The 17,022-nt window shown below is 37.9% G+C and overlaps 1 protein-coding gene across 3 annotated transcripts in view; it reads left to right on the forward strand.

The window, feature by feature from the left end:
- Positions 1 to 17,022, forward strand: part of ADGRL4 (adhesion G protein-coupled receptor L4) — a 135,329-nt gene that overhangs the window by 40,846 nt on the left and 77,461 nt on the right. Inside the window, exon 2 of one of the 3 annotated variants that reach the window (XM_033000722.2) lies at positions 15,983 to 16,164. The exons of the other annotated variants lie outside the window; for them this stretch is intronic. The gene's annotated coding sequence lies outside the window, so the exon portion shown is untranslated. The remainder of the gene's footprint in view (positions 1 to 15,982; positions 16,165 to 17,022) is intronic. 3 annotated transcript variants of the gene reach the window in all.

The following is a 17,022-nucleotide window of genomic DNA, read 5'->3' on the forward strand; positions in this document are numbered from 1 at the left end:
TCTCTGAAAAGAAAACCGTCTGTTAATTTTCTTATACTTTGTGCCAAAGGCATAAATTTTGAACTTTTCCCCTTGTAAGCTTAATTCCTTTCATTTAGCCCATAAGATTACTGCCCAGTTGTTTTCTTTCCAAAGTGTATTTCCCTGTTACGAGAAGACGTGTTATTTTTATCTGAAGTGCTTAATATACCATATTGTAAAAACTTTCCCAGAAGAATCAATCTTCAGCCTTAAAGGTTATTTCACTTTAGTGCGCAATATACCACAATTTCTGCTGTGTTTGATCCATTTGAGCTGTGGAGTTGGTAAAATTATACATGGTTTATACTACATGGAGTTTTAATGTTTCACACATTAGCTTTTAAAAATTGCCTTCATATTCCCTATATTGATTTTTGTGGGTCCCAATGTACAGTACCCGCTGAGTGGCTTTGCCAAACTCTCCTGATGAAAAGATGATATAGAAATCCTCATCAGGGGCAAAGACAACCACAGATTAAAAAAACTAGCATTCAGTTGACCATTTTTTTCAAGCCTCATTGTAGGCTTTTTTTTTTTTTTTTTCTTTTTATGATGGCATGCACAGTATAACTGCCTAAGGGCATGCTTATTATAGACTGTATTTTAAAGCTGATTAAAAATAAATTCTCCATGCCTGTCTGAAACGTATTCCACAGAGAATCTCGTCTCATATCGAACAAGTAAAAGGATCTGTTGCTTAGTTAACTAGGTTCACCTTTTACCTCAGCACACATTTAAAAACTCATATCAAATTTCCATTACACTTCATTTAATATCCAGTATTTCTGCTTTCATCAGAGAAGGCATTATAATGACTGTGACTTTGAAAAGTTTTATAACCAATATGTGTGTGTCTATATATATATTTATGTTTTATTATATTTTATTTATAATCCATATAAAAATTAGGCTATCAAGTCTGACAGAAAGATCTTGGTACCATAATAAACAGACTTGTCTTCACAATCACTCTGCAGCACATAGGACTTGGCAAACTGTCAGATGGCAGGATGAAGAGGTAAAGCGCAGAATTTGCAAATTCTGGCCATGCACGTGGGAATAGGTTCTGGGCTTTCCAAGAACTTGTGGAGAAAATGAAACTTGGCAGGATCCATGCAGAAATTCATTTCATCTGTTTTCATTTTACACTATCTGTCATCTAGTTTTTGATCACTAAATGAAAAAGAAAAATGAAAATCTGCCATATGTATTCTATAAATTTCAATTTAGCTATCAGGTGTCACACCTGCCACAATTTTGCTTTTTGCTGCATTTCAGACAACAGACATAATCATTTGTTTATGTTACCAATGTTGGTTTGGGAAAGTTTATTTATGGTAGTATTTGCAGTAAATCTGCTCATTTCCAACCATTGCTGTATAAACCCACCACTTGAAATATAGACAGTTATGTCAGTTTGTCTAGGAAATATATTGTATAATGTTAATTAAATGGCAGTATTTATACTCTGTGCTCCTCTACTGAAATGCTCTGAGCCCTGAAACTGGCTGCTGTGACATTTTGAACAAAGTCACGCTATACAAGTTTCAAGCCCAGATTCCCTTAAACAGGGAGGGATGGATTATATTTCCCATTTCTGATTTGTCTGTCCTCACCAAGCACACACTGGTTGCCCTGTTAGGTCGGGTGGGCAGCCAGGTTTGCTGCCCACCACCTCTCCAAGGGACTCATTTTCCTTGATCCTGAAGGGTTCATTTGGGTGAGGTCAGTGATGGACTGGTGGCTGTGTGGCCATTTAGAAATTTCATGTTGCTGCACTTGCTTTGGCTATGAAAACACCGGCTGGGGCTAGCCCCTCATCACCCACCCCTGGGTGCCACAGCCCCACCACAGCTTTGGGCTTTGGTCCCTAAGGCATTGCCCACACCTTCCCCACACCCACAAAGCCTCAGTGCACCTGCACTGTAACAAGTCACTCTCTTTTTACTTAATCTCTCCAAACCTAACTGTTCATACCTTCTGAAGGAGGACTCTGTGTAGGGTAAATTTATGCTGTTATTAGCCAGCAGGATTAATAGTAGCAAGTTATCTCTCCATGAGCTGTCAAATATATTTATGCTGGCACTTCTTCCCCAATCATGGTTGTTTTTTTCTAGAAAAACATAAAAAATAAACTTGAAAAATTCATAAATAAATTAATCTCCTTGCCAAGTATCAGGAGAAAGCTAGAGGTAGGTCAAATTCTGTTGGTAAACACTGATTGGGTGGCAATGAATTTTTCCTTGGTTCCATTTCAATTTCTCTGAATTGTTTATGTCAAGGAAAGATGGATGGAAATTTAAATAAGAACTGAAACAGAAGTCAAAATACTGTGCTCTGATTCAATATCTTGATATTTCAGTATTTTAAATTGAAAGGATTTTTCTATTTGAAGAGTTTTTTCTTTACTATTTTAATTTTTAAAATTATATGTTTTCAGGCAGTTCATGCTTTCTCATTTTGATGTAGGTTTTTTGGAACTGTTTCAGGCTTTTTGGAATTTCTGGAAAATCAGAAAAGCTTCATGTGGTTATACACAGAGTAGAAACATAAGCCTATTGACTTACCTTTTTTATTTCCCCTTATTATTCTCTTCTTTAAGGAATAAATCTCTGAACTACAATGTAAGACCAGGTACGCAACACAAAATGCAAGCATAATCTATTAAATATTATTCCAGTAATAAAACACAAGTCATATAGCAGTCATATTAATGAAACAGCATGATACCATGCATCATGCTACATACCTGAGTTTGTTATTTTGCATTACAGGATCGTGAATTCTTTTTTTCTTTTTTTAGTTGGGGGTGGAGGGAAGATTAACAAATGCACTCTAGTTCAACTTTAATTTATACCATAATTTTTAATGACACTTCATTGCAGGATTTTATACTTGTCCTTGGATAGATAAAGATTTTACAGGCTTTCTATTAATTACCGTAATTTTGAAAAGTTCTGATTCATGCTCTGATAAATGTTGGTCCAGTATTTGAGAAAAATATAATTCACTTTGAGGAAATAAATGAGAGGATTCATAGGGCGAAAGTGAACATCTGTAGAGTGACTTACTTAATATATGATTTTTGAAACTAACCCCCCTGAGTTATAATGAGAAGGCAGCTGTGGGGGAAGTTGTCATATTGCATACCAATAAGCATTGTGCAGATGGGCCAACATTCTCCTTGCACACATACACCCATACACTCTGTCATACCCATCCAAAGGTAAGTACATCACTCAGTATGTGATTCATAAATTTGTTAGCTTCTTAGAGCAGAATTTTTTTAAAAAAATGTCATCATATTAGTGTTAAAACTTACTTGGCAATTAAATTAAAAAAACAGTTAGTCTAAGGTACTGCTTTTTTTTATTTATTTATTTCTCTTTGATTTCCTGGTATTTCACAAGCTTATGTTTAATAGGTTTTATTGTAATTTCTTTCATGGAACAATGGCAAACCTTTGTACTTCAATTATATTCAGTCGCTGCCAGCTCCGCCTCTTGCTGTTGTACACCTCTGCTGCCTCAACAGTTCAGCTGGTGACAGCAGTTCCAGCGCCCCATTGTCAGCCATTTTCCAGCTCACCATATGAATCAGACTCTTTCTTGTGTGCCTTTCAGAGGAAATCCACTTAAATGTAAAAATATACAGTGTATTATATCTGCACATCTAAGGAAGCTGAATCACCATATATCTATTAATAAAACTGTTGAGTCTCAAGCATATAAGAGCATGTATCTCCTGCTTTTTTTAACAGGACAGATTCAATCAATTAAACACTAATGCTCTATTCATAGCTCAGGTTTTTTATGGTACAAAGATTTGCATTCCAATTAGTGCTCGCAAAGCAAGTTTTCATGTTAAACTGATCAGTAGTATTTCCCCCTCCTCAGTGACTGCCTAATTCCATTGAGACTGCAACAATGTGTCAGGAAGAGCATCTCTGTTACCTTTTGATTGAACAAAACTCTCTTAGGTTTCCTTTGAAATCTTGAGGGCTTGTCACTTGAGGTGTTATTTTTTTAAGCATGAACAAATCTTGTCAGCCTAAACTGAGAAATCAGCTGTATTTTATCAGCAGTTTGGGATCAAACTTCACATTCAGTATTCAGCACTGGGTGCTGTATGTGAGACAAAATTAGAGGTCACAGTCTGCTTTAGGAAGACCATCTCTGGTGGCAGGGGGGTTAAGATTCTTACTGTTTACAGAATATGTTTACAAAAAAATAACTCAGATACTTCCATTTGTCTGATATATAAAGTGCTTAATATCTTGCAACACTTGCTTATTTATGTAGGCACATTAAGTTGAATTAACTTACAGCTTCTTTGACTTAAAGTACCTTGAATCCATACACAACTTTTTAAAGAGAATTAATTGGCATCATAGGTCTTTTGTAATTAATCCTCCTTAAGGTTGAGGTAATGCTGCTTTGCAGCAAGGTCTATCACTTACCCAATTACACACTGATTGCTGCGCTCCCTAGTCTTCCATCTGGACATCTGTAGAGCTCTGGGACTCAAAGAGCTGCATGCTCAGTCCCATCTGGAGGAGTGTCATGAAAGAAAACGTCTACAAGTTGTTGTTGGAGTAAATAAAACTGAGATGGCAATTCTTGTTCCTACTCCTGGTGTCAAGTCAAAGGAAAAATGCTCTGTGATAGTGACTGAGACAGGACAGGACAAAGCCTCAATCAGTGCTCCCAATACCAGCCTGTGTTCTTGGGAAACAGAGAGTACTTTGGTAGGCCATTCTACCAATGTACACAAACAGTGTGTTTACCAACGCACTGGAAAATTTCTCACAAATTACTGTAACCTGACAGGCAGCCAAAAACAGGTGACAGGCTCCCAAGATACCATAAAGGGAAGAAAACCACCCTTTCTACCTACATGCTGAGGTTTGATCAGGAGGTGACTTCTAACAGTGATCATAAATTATATGACCTGGCAGACAAGTGAGACCTCTTCATGCACAGTCATTTCTGAGTCTGGGCTGTGGAGCTTGTAAAAGCCATGAATGGAAGCAGGGTCCCAAGACTGAGCTGTATGTCAGTGCTATAGTGCAGAGAGAGCATCGGGGATGAAAAGCTGCATGGCATCCACAGATCAGAATGTAGAGAAGTGGGAATTGATGGGCTAATGTCTGAACTAGGAACACTTCTAGGTAAATTTTAATAATTTTTAAAACATACTTTGTACTGTGGGTGTAAAATGAGATGTGATTGTGGGTATCACAAAGACCTGCTCATGGCAAAGCAGATGGTTTGTTTTAGCATGCTCATTTTCAAGACAGGTTTTATCCTTAGAATTGTCCTTCTAATGAGGACTTCTTCCATTTCTGAGACAATTTCTCACCCATTGGTAGCACAGTATATTAAAGGCCTAGCTGAATTTGCTTAATGCCTGTAGGGAACATCCAAACTACCCAGTACAGTCCCTGCTTGTTGCTTCCACCTTTCAAGTTTTTTCTTTTTTGGTACTGTAGGCAAAAAGGGTATCCCACTGCTTGAAATTTGGGGGAGAAAAGGGGTTTTCACATGGATATTCTGTCACTTCAAATGAGCACCTAACAGCTTAGTGGGATCATCACTTTCTTCAGCATAAAATTCTTCAGTACAGACTGTTCTCCCAGGCTTGCATCCTACAAGGCATTCACAGCTTGCTAAGTAAAGCAGCAATGTTGCACTTTGTGAAAACATTTGCAGAGAAATGCCTCCAAGGAAGCAAAAAAAAAAAAATTACAACACACTGCTTTTTACTTCATCCTCCAGATTTTCTTCTCCTGAAACCATAATGCTACTCCTCCAAAGCTACAAAGCCAAATCCATCTGACTGTGTGAATGCCAATACAAGACATTATCCTGTTTATATTAAAGACTGCTGTAAGTGAGCAGTGTGTCTTCCAGGCTGCTCGCATGGCAGTTTAGAAATGGAGCTGGCAAAACACAGCTGAGTTATGGGAGAAGCATCATGGCAGTTTAACACAGCAAGTCTCAGGCCTCCTGCCAGTTCTAGGAGGCATTCATAAAGCACAGTGAGAAAAATCACAGAGCTGACATGCAAAAGTTTGCACTGGGTTCCTTGCCAAAATTGCCAACTATGAAGTCAAACAAACAGAATCTGTAAATGAAATGGTTAACATGGGAATTTATATGTCAGCTTTAGGAAGTGGTGTGGAAGCCTTTGCTTCCATTTAACATAATCAAGCACTGGCTCCTTCTCCTCATTTTAAAATCCCCATATAGACAAGCCTAGTATGATAATAAAATAGCAAGATAGCTTAAAGTTTATACTTTATTTTTACCCAGAGTATATTAAATTAGATTTTTTTTTCCTTTTATACCTTACACCAGAAAGCAAGAAATAGTAAACATTTCCCATTTCATCTAGCATCTCGAGAACATACATAAATATATATTTTGAAGAAATACTTAAAACATCTTTTTCTTATAATGTAGGCCGGTGTGAGAACCCTGAGAAAAGAATAAATTACAAGCATGCATAACAACCACACGTCACTTTAAAAATGGTGCAATAGCTAAGCATGAAGGGAAGAGTTAAGGGATTATATGTGGAAGCAGTAACTCTAAAATTTGTATTATTCTAGGTTTAAGTCCCACCATTATCATTATTTTTAATGGTGTTTTTATATTCTGTTGAGTAATAGTTTGTCCACATCCTGGCTTTTATCGAAGGAACTGCTTGTGCAGCAGTTGTGCTGGCAATAACCTCTAATACAGTTATAGTCGCTTAATTAAACAATTTGGAAGTTTACTTTAGGTGACATTTAAAATTGAAATTCCATGTACGTTTTGCTACCATGTTCTCTCTTGGTATTGTTCAGTAAAATGTTGTATTCAAGGAAATCCATGAAATTACAATTCAAAGACTGTGATAAGAATGGATTAGTTTTGTACCATTTTTAGCTCTCATTACAATTTTTGTTGCAAGACTAAGTCTACAGATTGAGTATAAAGTATATCAGGCTTTAAATTCAGTGATAAGTCATTGTTAGGACAGAGAATTTTGTGATAACACAGGCAGAAGATTAATCCACTCTGATGACAGCCTTGCAAGTCTATGAGGAGCAGAACACAGAGCAAGATTTATCCATCTCATTGACAAAGACAGTAAGGGGAATGGGAAATGGAACAAAATGAGTCCATTTGCATGACAACTTAAGTCTATAATCATATGGTTCCACTCAAATCCTACAGTAATGGGCCATAAAGAAAAAAGCATAAACAAGACACATCATTTAAAACTATATTGTACTCATCAACCTTTTCAGTGTCTGTAGAAAACATAATCAGGGAAGAAAAATTAATTTCAGACGGCTAAATTACACTGTAAATGCAGAGGGGATGCAACAGAATTGTTCAAACAAAGTTATTCATGTGGCTTTTATAAGTTTGAATAAATTCATTCTGCTCTGTATTCACAAAGATGAGACTATCAAACTAGATCCTCAGCTTGCATAAAGAAGCATAGTTCCCTTGACTTCAGTGAGCTCAAAATCTTCTCAAAATCTCCAAGGAAACCTTCTTCCTGATAGGGAGGCTTTGAAAATACTGAAATAAAAGATAATTCGATACCTAGGGGAGAATTCTAAAGAATGGAGATTGGCAAACAATGTGAAATATAGAATAGCAAATGTACATGTGCATCTTCCACATCCCTGTAGTTCCCTGAAACACACTGGAACTTCTCACACATATCCATTTGTGTGCTCAGATGTTCCTAGGACCATGGCCGTAACATTGTAAACTAGGGATTTGTGAGCTGAAGTCCAGCACATCATCGTTTGAATTAAAGCTACTGTGATGAGTGTTAGGATTATAACATATATAGTATATCATAAGTATACTGTAAATCTGTAGTTATTTTATTCTTTAAGTAAATAAAACAATGCAAACAAAGGCATAGGCACCAAGTGAATATGATGTCATTATTAGAAAGCTCTTAAATGCTTTTTCTGAAGGTCAAAATCAGAATTACACTAATTTAGTCATGAACTTTTGCACTTTCTCATCTAAACAATGGATTCTTATTTTAATTTCCTTTTACTTTAAATACAGGCATTTCTGTGAAGGAAGTTACATATGAATATCTGCACGTCTCCTTTCCTGCAACCTTATAAAAAAAGCTGTCTCATATGGTATAATCAGCAATGAGTATGCCACATACACATAGCAGTAGTGTATTTGAAAATATTTAAAATAGTTAATCTGAAAACATCTGAATTAGTAAGTGAAATCTTCAGTGTACCAGTTCAAGCAGTACATGAATAGACTTGTATTTCAGTTCTTTTAAAGAACAAGTCTTATAGCCATGCATAAGCAAAATTTCCACTAACTTCAGCTTACAGGCTGGAATTTATTCAGGAACTGCCTGCCATACCTGGATGTTCACATACTGAACCATATATGACTGAGGCAAATATATATTTCTTGCTGCTTTTTCAGCATTGCAGACTATATTCCATTCTGTTTTCGTCATTATACTGATGTGCAGAACAGACCTTAAAACAATTTAGGCTAATCACTCAAAAGGCCAAATGGTCCTCTGTGAGTATGTGTGTGACAGCTTCAACATTGTGTTCACATGAACCTCAATGTGGAGCATAGATTTGAATTTACTGAAGCAACTGAAGAGGCTCTTGTCCTTATATATGCACTTAATATAGTATCAATGATACTTAATAAGGAAAAAAGGATGGGGGAGAAATCAAACTCACCAGCTACCTTCATTTGACCTCTTCTTGGTATATGAAAGCCAAATCAATTTAATTTCCCTGATACAACGTTTCTCATGCATTACGTCACAGTATTGCAAATTCTCTGCCTCATTCATAGGATTTGCCTCTCTGTTTTCCATTTCTAGCATCTAGGTGAATTTCAAATATAACCTTGATCTAGGTTAGCGCTGCTGTGCAACACATAACAGAAGTGGTAACAGACTAGATGAGTTCTTAACTGTTATTATAAAACATCTAATTTTTTTATGATTTTGATTTATGACATATCTCATGATGTTTTAGAAACACACAGGGTAACATTGAAAAAGAAGCTGTGCCTCATGTAAGCAGCTCAATCTCTGCTGTATGGGTGAGAGAGACTGTTACTTCCTGAAATGGCTGCAGGGGTCCCGTCAAGTCCAGTTACCTGCCTGGGGTTTTGCCTGGGTGTGTAGCTGTGGAGGAGAGCAGAGAGAGAGCAGAGCAGGTAGTAGGAGCTGCATATGGCTCATCTGACCAATACCAGGTAGCACCTGTACAATGAAACCTGCTGGGACTCCATAATCCCCTCCTAGATGAGACTGAACCAGAATGCCAGGGTGCATGGAACAGCCAATCAATAAGCCAAAACAGTTGGAAATATGGGATTGGTCAGGAGCCAGTGCAGATGGCAACGGAGGGCTGGTCAGGACTGCAAGTCTTTGCTTGGCATTGGGTGGGTACTGATACAGATGGCGAATGGGATATGTCAGAAATGCTGTTCTCTCCTTACTTGTCTTGTGTCAGATTGCCTCTGCATGAGCAAAGAAGTCTTCCAAAACATACTCTTAGCTTCTGGGACTCTGTCCCCTCTCTAAAGATATCCCCTATACCCCTGAAATATGAGATTTGTCTAGAAACATGCAGGTTGAATTTTATTTGGAGGGATTATTTGTATAGGGGAATAAAATGTGAATTTCCTGCATGCATTTGCACTAGTAAATCTTTAGCACTCAATTGTTTGCAGAAAGTGAACAACGACTAGTCACGAATGCTGTCAAGGTGGAATTTGCTTTTAACTTCAAATGAATATTCATGAATAATTTCCTCCACTGTTTGCTCACCACTCATATTTAATGATATGGGAAATGGGATGAATAACAAGGTGCTGAAATTTGCTGACAATACACTATTATTAAGTTAATATAAACCAAGGAGTGAAGTAAGGAATTTCAGGAGGATCTAATAAAACCTGAGTGACTGAATAACAAGATACCAGATGAAGCTCAATGAAGACAAGTATAAGATAATGAACATTGGAAGAAATCATTTGAAGTACTTGCAGGTATTGATGGGGCATTAATTAGTTCTAAGCTGTCTGGGTTAGGATGGACATACTGTCCAGTAGCAGTGAGGAAGGAAAAAAGGCTGCAACCACTCCTGGGGAAGAGTGAGTCCAAATCAGAAAGATCTCTTCAGTCCTACTTCAGCCGTAAGCAAGGCTAATGTAAAATGGAAACAGTGATCTCTAGACCTGTGTGTAGGAGTGCAAGCTGGAGAAAAAAAAATCACTAGATTTATTTATTTGTAATTAATTTCTCATATTGGGAATGGAATTGCACCAATTTAAGCTAAAAGGCAACTTTGAAAGGACATAGTCAAAATAAATAACTCCAGAGGAAAGGGCAGACACATGTGAAAAGTGGACAAGTTAAACAAAGAGTTTACTTCCAAAGTCAAAAGAGCATCAGCATCATACAAAATAATATGCAGCTCTGTGATGGGCATATTTCGAGTTTCCTCAAGATATGCCACAATCCAGCAGCTAACATTAGAGAACAGAAAGGTTTAGCAATGAGTAATTAGGTTTAAATTAAGACGCTAAGCTTTTCATTGAAACAAGTGAGATATATTGTTGTAGTGGTGGTCTCTAGCAGAGGGTCAAACCAAGCCAACATACTACTAGCTTTATTCTTAATCTTCTTAAACATGGCTTGCTAGAGCTCAGCAATCAGTGCCCTAACACCACATGAACATGAGTCTCTAGCCTGAAGAAGTGAGAATATGGCTTTAAGTCACTGTCCCAGCAACAAAGCCTGAACTTTTCTGTAGCTGCTATGAACTCTCTGCTGTGTAGTACTGGGGTCCAGAGGAAGCATCTTCTGGAGTCAGTCCACATGAACAACATGGTTTGCCAAGTGATTGGGATGTTAGAAAAGCAATCAGATAATATTGGGGATGCATGAGGACCTGTCCCTCCCGTTCCTTCTGCTCTTCTCTCTGTCAAAAAGTTGTCCATGCTATCACTAAGAGGGACTTCACGTGTGCTCTGTGGGCTACTGCCAAACTTTCCCAAAACTTTACAACTTCCCAGTGAACTCCCATGTTCCTGAAACCTTGAATGAAGGAGATGCTATCACAGAGAAAGAATACTACAGAATCATTGGTTTCCTGTCCCATGAATCACAAAGAACCTTCTGCCTAGGAAGGGATAATGCAAAAAGTCAGTGATGATACAATTGTTTTTAATGCAGGTGTTTTGTTTTGACTTATAACACCCTTGGCAGTTCATAGGATGAACTTTTCAATCTGAGTCCTAAATAGTCATCCAATATTTTCCTCTTCTGATTACTATTTTGTTCCATGTCACAGTCCTCAAGCATTTTTCCTTCTGCAAGAGTTCTCAGATAGGAAATGCACAAATTCCTGAAGAGTCACTGGGAGAAAGGAGGAATGGATGCAGCTGGGGAGAGGTGGTGAGAAAGGAATGGGGGCAGGAGGAAGAGGGCTCTGGCCATGGCAGGACAGTGAGAAGGAGGGCAGAGCATAAAAGCAGCAGAAAGTCAGCGCTTCTAGGAGCTTTTAACCAGGACATTTGTAACTGTGAGGGACTGAAAGAATGGAAAAGAGCATCTTCTATTCCAGCATTGTGTATACCTCATCTGACCACAGTCCACTCCATTCCTATGGCCACATCTAGCTGGTCACACCTCCTCTGCTCCCTTTGGGCCTGCACCTCTGCATGATACAACCCCATGGCAGCTGAAGATTCCTGGGAATTGTAGGACCAAATGCCAAGATCCTCTACTAGGATCTAGTCATTCCTCAGCATACATGGAAGTTAATCCAATAACGACCTAAACCTATATCATAATTTAATCATTTTTCAGCCTGTTATGTGAGGAGAAAAAATCCAAGATAGCTTTATGGGATATTGGCCTGCTGGAATATTGACTGGAGAGTTGTGAGGGTAAACACCTGGTCAGATTAGGACAGTGACTGCCACTACTTCAATTTCTAAAACTGTATGATAGACAAACAAGAAGTGTCAGAACCCTTCTCCCATGTACGTAAAACAAAGACAAGGTAATTGTGGTCTTCTAGCAGCTAGTCTGGTTATTTGGTGGTTAACGTATTAGCATTGCACTGTAAGAGCCCTTCACTTCTAATGCTCTGATATAAAATAAGTGTAGATTAAAAGAAATTGATAATCTGGCATTTCATTGGTGTAATTATTCATGGGGTTCACTCTATTCCTGCTGCAGAGATGTGACTATCATTACAGCTACCGTAGCATGACCAGTCCCAGGAGAACATAAACAGACATGGAAACTGAATTACTTTATCCCTTTTAGCTGTGAGGTTCTTTATACTCAGTCTGTACATCTCTTCCGTGTTATAGCAGATGCGGAAACTGAGCCCAATTTCAGGGCAGTTAATCTGGCTTTCAGAAACATTGCATTCACTTTAAATTCCCTCATTTCATGACTTTGTCCAAGGTAAAGCAAAGAGCAGAAAGAAACTGGCTCTGAACACTGAAATGTGCGATTTTTTTCAGATGGACATAGCTATGCAGATTTAGTGGGATGTGTGCATGCATATGTTTATGTGTGTTCGTGTGTTTATTGCTTCAGAATTGCCTAGAGTTACATCATCCCAAGAGATATATTCAGGCCTGTATGCTCAGATGGAATATGATGTTTGCACATAAAATGATAAGGATTCGTGAGTCACTCAGACAGGAAGGTGAGGTGAGGCAGTTATAAAACAGATGCTAATATTACTCCTGGGCTAGAGTCCTCTGAGGTAGGCTGTTCTATGATAGACTAGTATGTGTTTGAAAAATGTTTTCCCTGGATTTTTTATTTGGAAATAGTTTTAACCAACCATGGAAATTCATTATTTTGATCTGACATTTAAGTACATTTTCAATTGTATCCAGATTTTATTGACTAGAAAAAAAACTATAATTTCTCTAGTGACTAGGATAAATGAAACATTTCTGAAGTAGTATAAAGACCATCTAAATTCTTGAAGTGATAGGACTTGGTTTGAAACCAATAAATTAATCTGATATTTTAAAAAAAACCAGCAAGCATCAGAGAAAAAGATTTATCCAAGGCATTTGTGCATCCTTAGTCTGTTTTACATCCCATTTTCCTTTTGGCAGCAAACCTGGTGATTCAAGTGAACAGTCATTTGTCAAAAAAAGCAAAGGCTGAAAGGAAAGATCATGATTATCTTTTTATTATTGGCATTAAATATTTATCAGCCCAATTCAGTAACAGATACATATCTATGTTTACGTGATAGAGATAAATGTGTGAGTGTGTGCATGCACATGAATGTGGTTGTTCTGCACATACAGAATGGATTATATTAGATCACACTGTTGATGGGTTGGATACCGGAATCTGAGGGTGCTGAATATGTGTGGAACTCAACAGCAAGGAGGCTGAATATATATGAACCTTAGCTGGAGCGTTCAGGATCTCTCAGTCTGATACACACTCTCACCAACCCCTCTCAGGATGATCCATTGTGGTCTGAATGTGGGGTCTGCAACCTATAGGAGATACATTTGTAAAATGCCCATCATACAAAATCTTTTGGCTCTTGTTAAGTATCTACTGGCATATTTAACTTGTAATTTGAGAAAGAAATATATATCCTGATATACCACACTTGTTTTTCCCAACTCTAATATAGAACTGCAAATGTGGTGAGCCTCTTTAGTATATGTATATCCATCTAGCAGTCCAAATTTGATAACACCAACGGAATAAATATCTTGAATATAGTAGATCATGCTTACATTCATTGAAAAGAAACACACCTAATACTAAATCTGATCAGGTTTTGCTCCTTTGTTGGTACTATAGGCAGTTTCTAGAATGAAAGCAGTTGCTTTGTATTTATCTATATTTTTTGAAAGCTACCTAAGACTGAGTGTTAGGAAGCATTAACTTCTCTCCATCATCAGCTGTGGGTGTTAGTTTCATAGCATTGTCTGCACAATCAGTATCCCAATTACCTTTAAAACCACTCTGAATAAACACATTTCTTCATGATGCAAAACTTGGAAAATATCCAGGAATTTCTAAGAGCAGGTTTATGTCTTCCTATCAGTTCACCAGCAAAAAAAACAACTTGAGAATTCTACAGTCACACGTAAGATATTATAATCATAGCGATCAGTAATCAAAAATGTGTGGTTTGAAGTCAAGCATATTACCCTGTGTATATTCATTTATTTCTGCCCTCCTAACTCAGTCTTGCAAAGATAAATGAGACCATTTCTAAAATGAACAACTTATTTAAGTATAGAATTGGGGCTTTACTTCCCACGTGTAAGAATAGAAATGCTGTCTTTTGGAGTGTTTCCACAAGCCATTTATTTTTAATGTTTCTTTATTTCAAGTCAAGCAGGGATGGATTCTGCAGTACTGACATTCCACATTCTTGTATCCTTTTTATTTTGTTTGGACATATTCTCCAGCCATCCAGGATTATGCATGTTTGTGCATGTCCCTCCTCCCTGCTTATAAAGACAGGCACCCATCAATACTTCAGTTTTATGACACCTCAATTTTTTTTCTCAGCATATTTTGAAAATTTTGACAGCACAAATTCGAAAGTGTCTGCTTTCTCATGTGTTCACCTCCTCATCTCCACTTGTTTAATGCCTTATCCTTATATGCCAATAGATATTATCAGTAAATCCTCCTGGTTTAATCTCCAAAATGTCTCAGAAATCTCCCCTTTCCCCTTCATTCTCCCCATAAAATCAAGTCCATCCTTCTCCACATCCATGCCTACTGCAACCTTGCTGTCTTCAGCCTCTAAATGACACTCATATTAGCCAGTTTTTAAAGTAGCCTGATGCAAAAGTAATCCACTGCTCCCAGTATTGAGATCTCATTAAGATATTCCTAAATCCCTCTTCTTCACTGTCTCGCTATTGCTTTCTAAATCTGATCGAAGCTCCTTTTATCATCCAGAGCTCCTCTTGACCTAACCTTCCTTCTTCTGTCCTTGCTCTGTTCTTCCACATCTTTCTTCTTTATGTGCTCCTCCTCACCCACTGCCAGGCACAATGTAAACCATTTGCCAGTTAGATCTATGCACTGCCTTTGATATTGTCCACTAGACTTGTGAGTGGGGTAAGTGGTTCAGCAATAATATTCCAGAAGGAAAGTATCCTGATGTGATTAGCATAGTTCCCTTGATAAGTTTGAACTGCTGATTACTAAAAAACAAGTTATCATGTGTTTTTCTAGCAAAAAGGAAAGGAGACATTTGTCGTCTTATAGTGAGGTTATGTTTTTTTCTGAGTCATCCACAATTTCTCCTGTGTCCTTAGGCCTTGAATTGGAAAGGGAATTAAAGTTTTTACTATAAGTTTATTACCACTATGATTCATGAAATTGCTCTCCAACCACACTGAACACTCTTTGCATAAAGCTGATGTCTAGATGACATTGAAATGTACATCTCTGACTTTTCAAAAATAAGTTTCCAGCTCTTAAGATATGAATTTTAGGTTGTAACTTGCTCTTTCCACTTGCTTACTATCAGACGTCTCTCAGATTGATTTTGGAGGAGTAAGAAGACACAGTGCAATAAGATAAAGTTTCTGCTTTATAGACCTCCCAAACTGAGCCCTTATTAGTCCACTGAAATTTAGCAGCAGGATCTGTAAATTAGTTCAGACAAACCAAGCTAACAATATGGCAAATGTCAGCACAAAGGACAGGACATGCAGATCAAAGCTCCCCTCAGTTCATCTGACTTTCTGTTCTTCTGTGTCTCCGTGCATTAGATTATGGGAAAACTTAAAAAAAACCACAAACTCCTAGTCCCTTCCTCTCTTCCCCTTTAAATCCTCCCCCCCTCACAAAATCAAACAGGAGAAAAACAGTCTTCCTACACCTGTATCCTTTGTTCATTATTCTGCAGTTCATCAAAAATTAACATCCGGTTACTGGAGCTTCCTCTCCCTTTGCCAAGGTGCTACAGAAGTATTTTGTGTCAACCAGACACCTACGTGCTATTTCTACATGCCTCACACCTCCCTGGCCTGAGTAGAGTTTAACCCGCTGAACTCCAGCCAGCAGCAAACTTGAAGCTGGAAAGTGACGGTGAGCAAATAGTTCCTAAGAAATTTAGTAAAAATATTGTCACATCCACAGATAATTCCTAAAAGCAGGTTGATGCTTCCCCATCAGTTCCCTATCAAAGTCCCAACCTCAAAACTTTCTAGCCAGACATGAGATATTTTGTCACAATGACATTCCATAGTCTCATGTCCATTTTATTAGGTTTAGAAAGATCCTCCACTCTTCCAGCAGCATGCCTATTTGTCCATGGCCCTCTGTTGCATCTATAAAGACAGGCATACATCAACGCTTCAGTTTTATAGCACTTCAATATGTGAGTCACCATCTCCAGGAAGCCGGGAAATGATGGTATGCACATCATCCATAACAAGACTAGAGAAAATATTGTCATGGCTGTTCATAATATATGTACATGCTGACATGTCATTGATTAGGATGCTATAATGAGAATAGAACTGCTCTCACTTTTAACACAAAGACATGACAAAAGCTTTACCAAATCGACTATATTGAATATGTCCTATTACACACACCCTGTTTCATTCCCACGAACTCAGAAACTTCAGCTCCTTCAGCTTCTGAGATTCCTGGCCATACAATTGCCTTCCTGCCTCTTTCCTCCCTGACTATATGTCTTTGTTTTTCTCACAAAGCAGAGTCAGTGGATTTCCTGCACCTCCTCACAGGCCACTACTCTTAAAGCAACATTGCTTGGCTGCAGTAAGGATCTATCTCAAAACCGGAGAAAGCAGTAGGAAAAACGATTGCAGTCAGCCAAGATTGTCTCCAAAAAAACGTGTCTTGGGGATCACATACACTCAACTCACCAGAAGAAGGTGGAAGGAAACATGTAGACCATTACCTTCAAGCTCATAAACC

This window comes from Tyto alba, unplaced genomic scaffold, assembly GCF_018691265.1.
Source record: "Tyto alba isolate M040663 unplaced genomic scaffold, T.alba_DEE_v4.0 Super-Scaffold_1000006, whole genome shotgun sequence".
NCBI classification, from domain to species: Eukaryota; Metazoa; Chordata; class Aves; order Strigiformes; family Tytonidae; genus Tyto; species Tyto alba.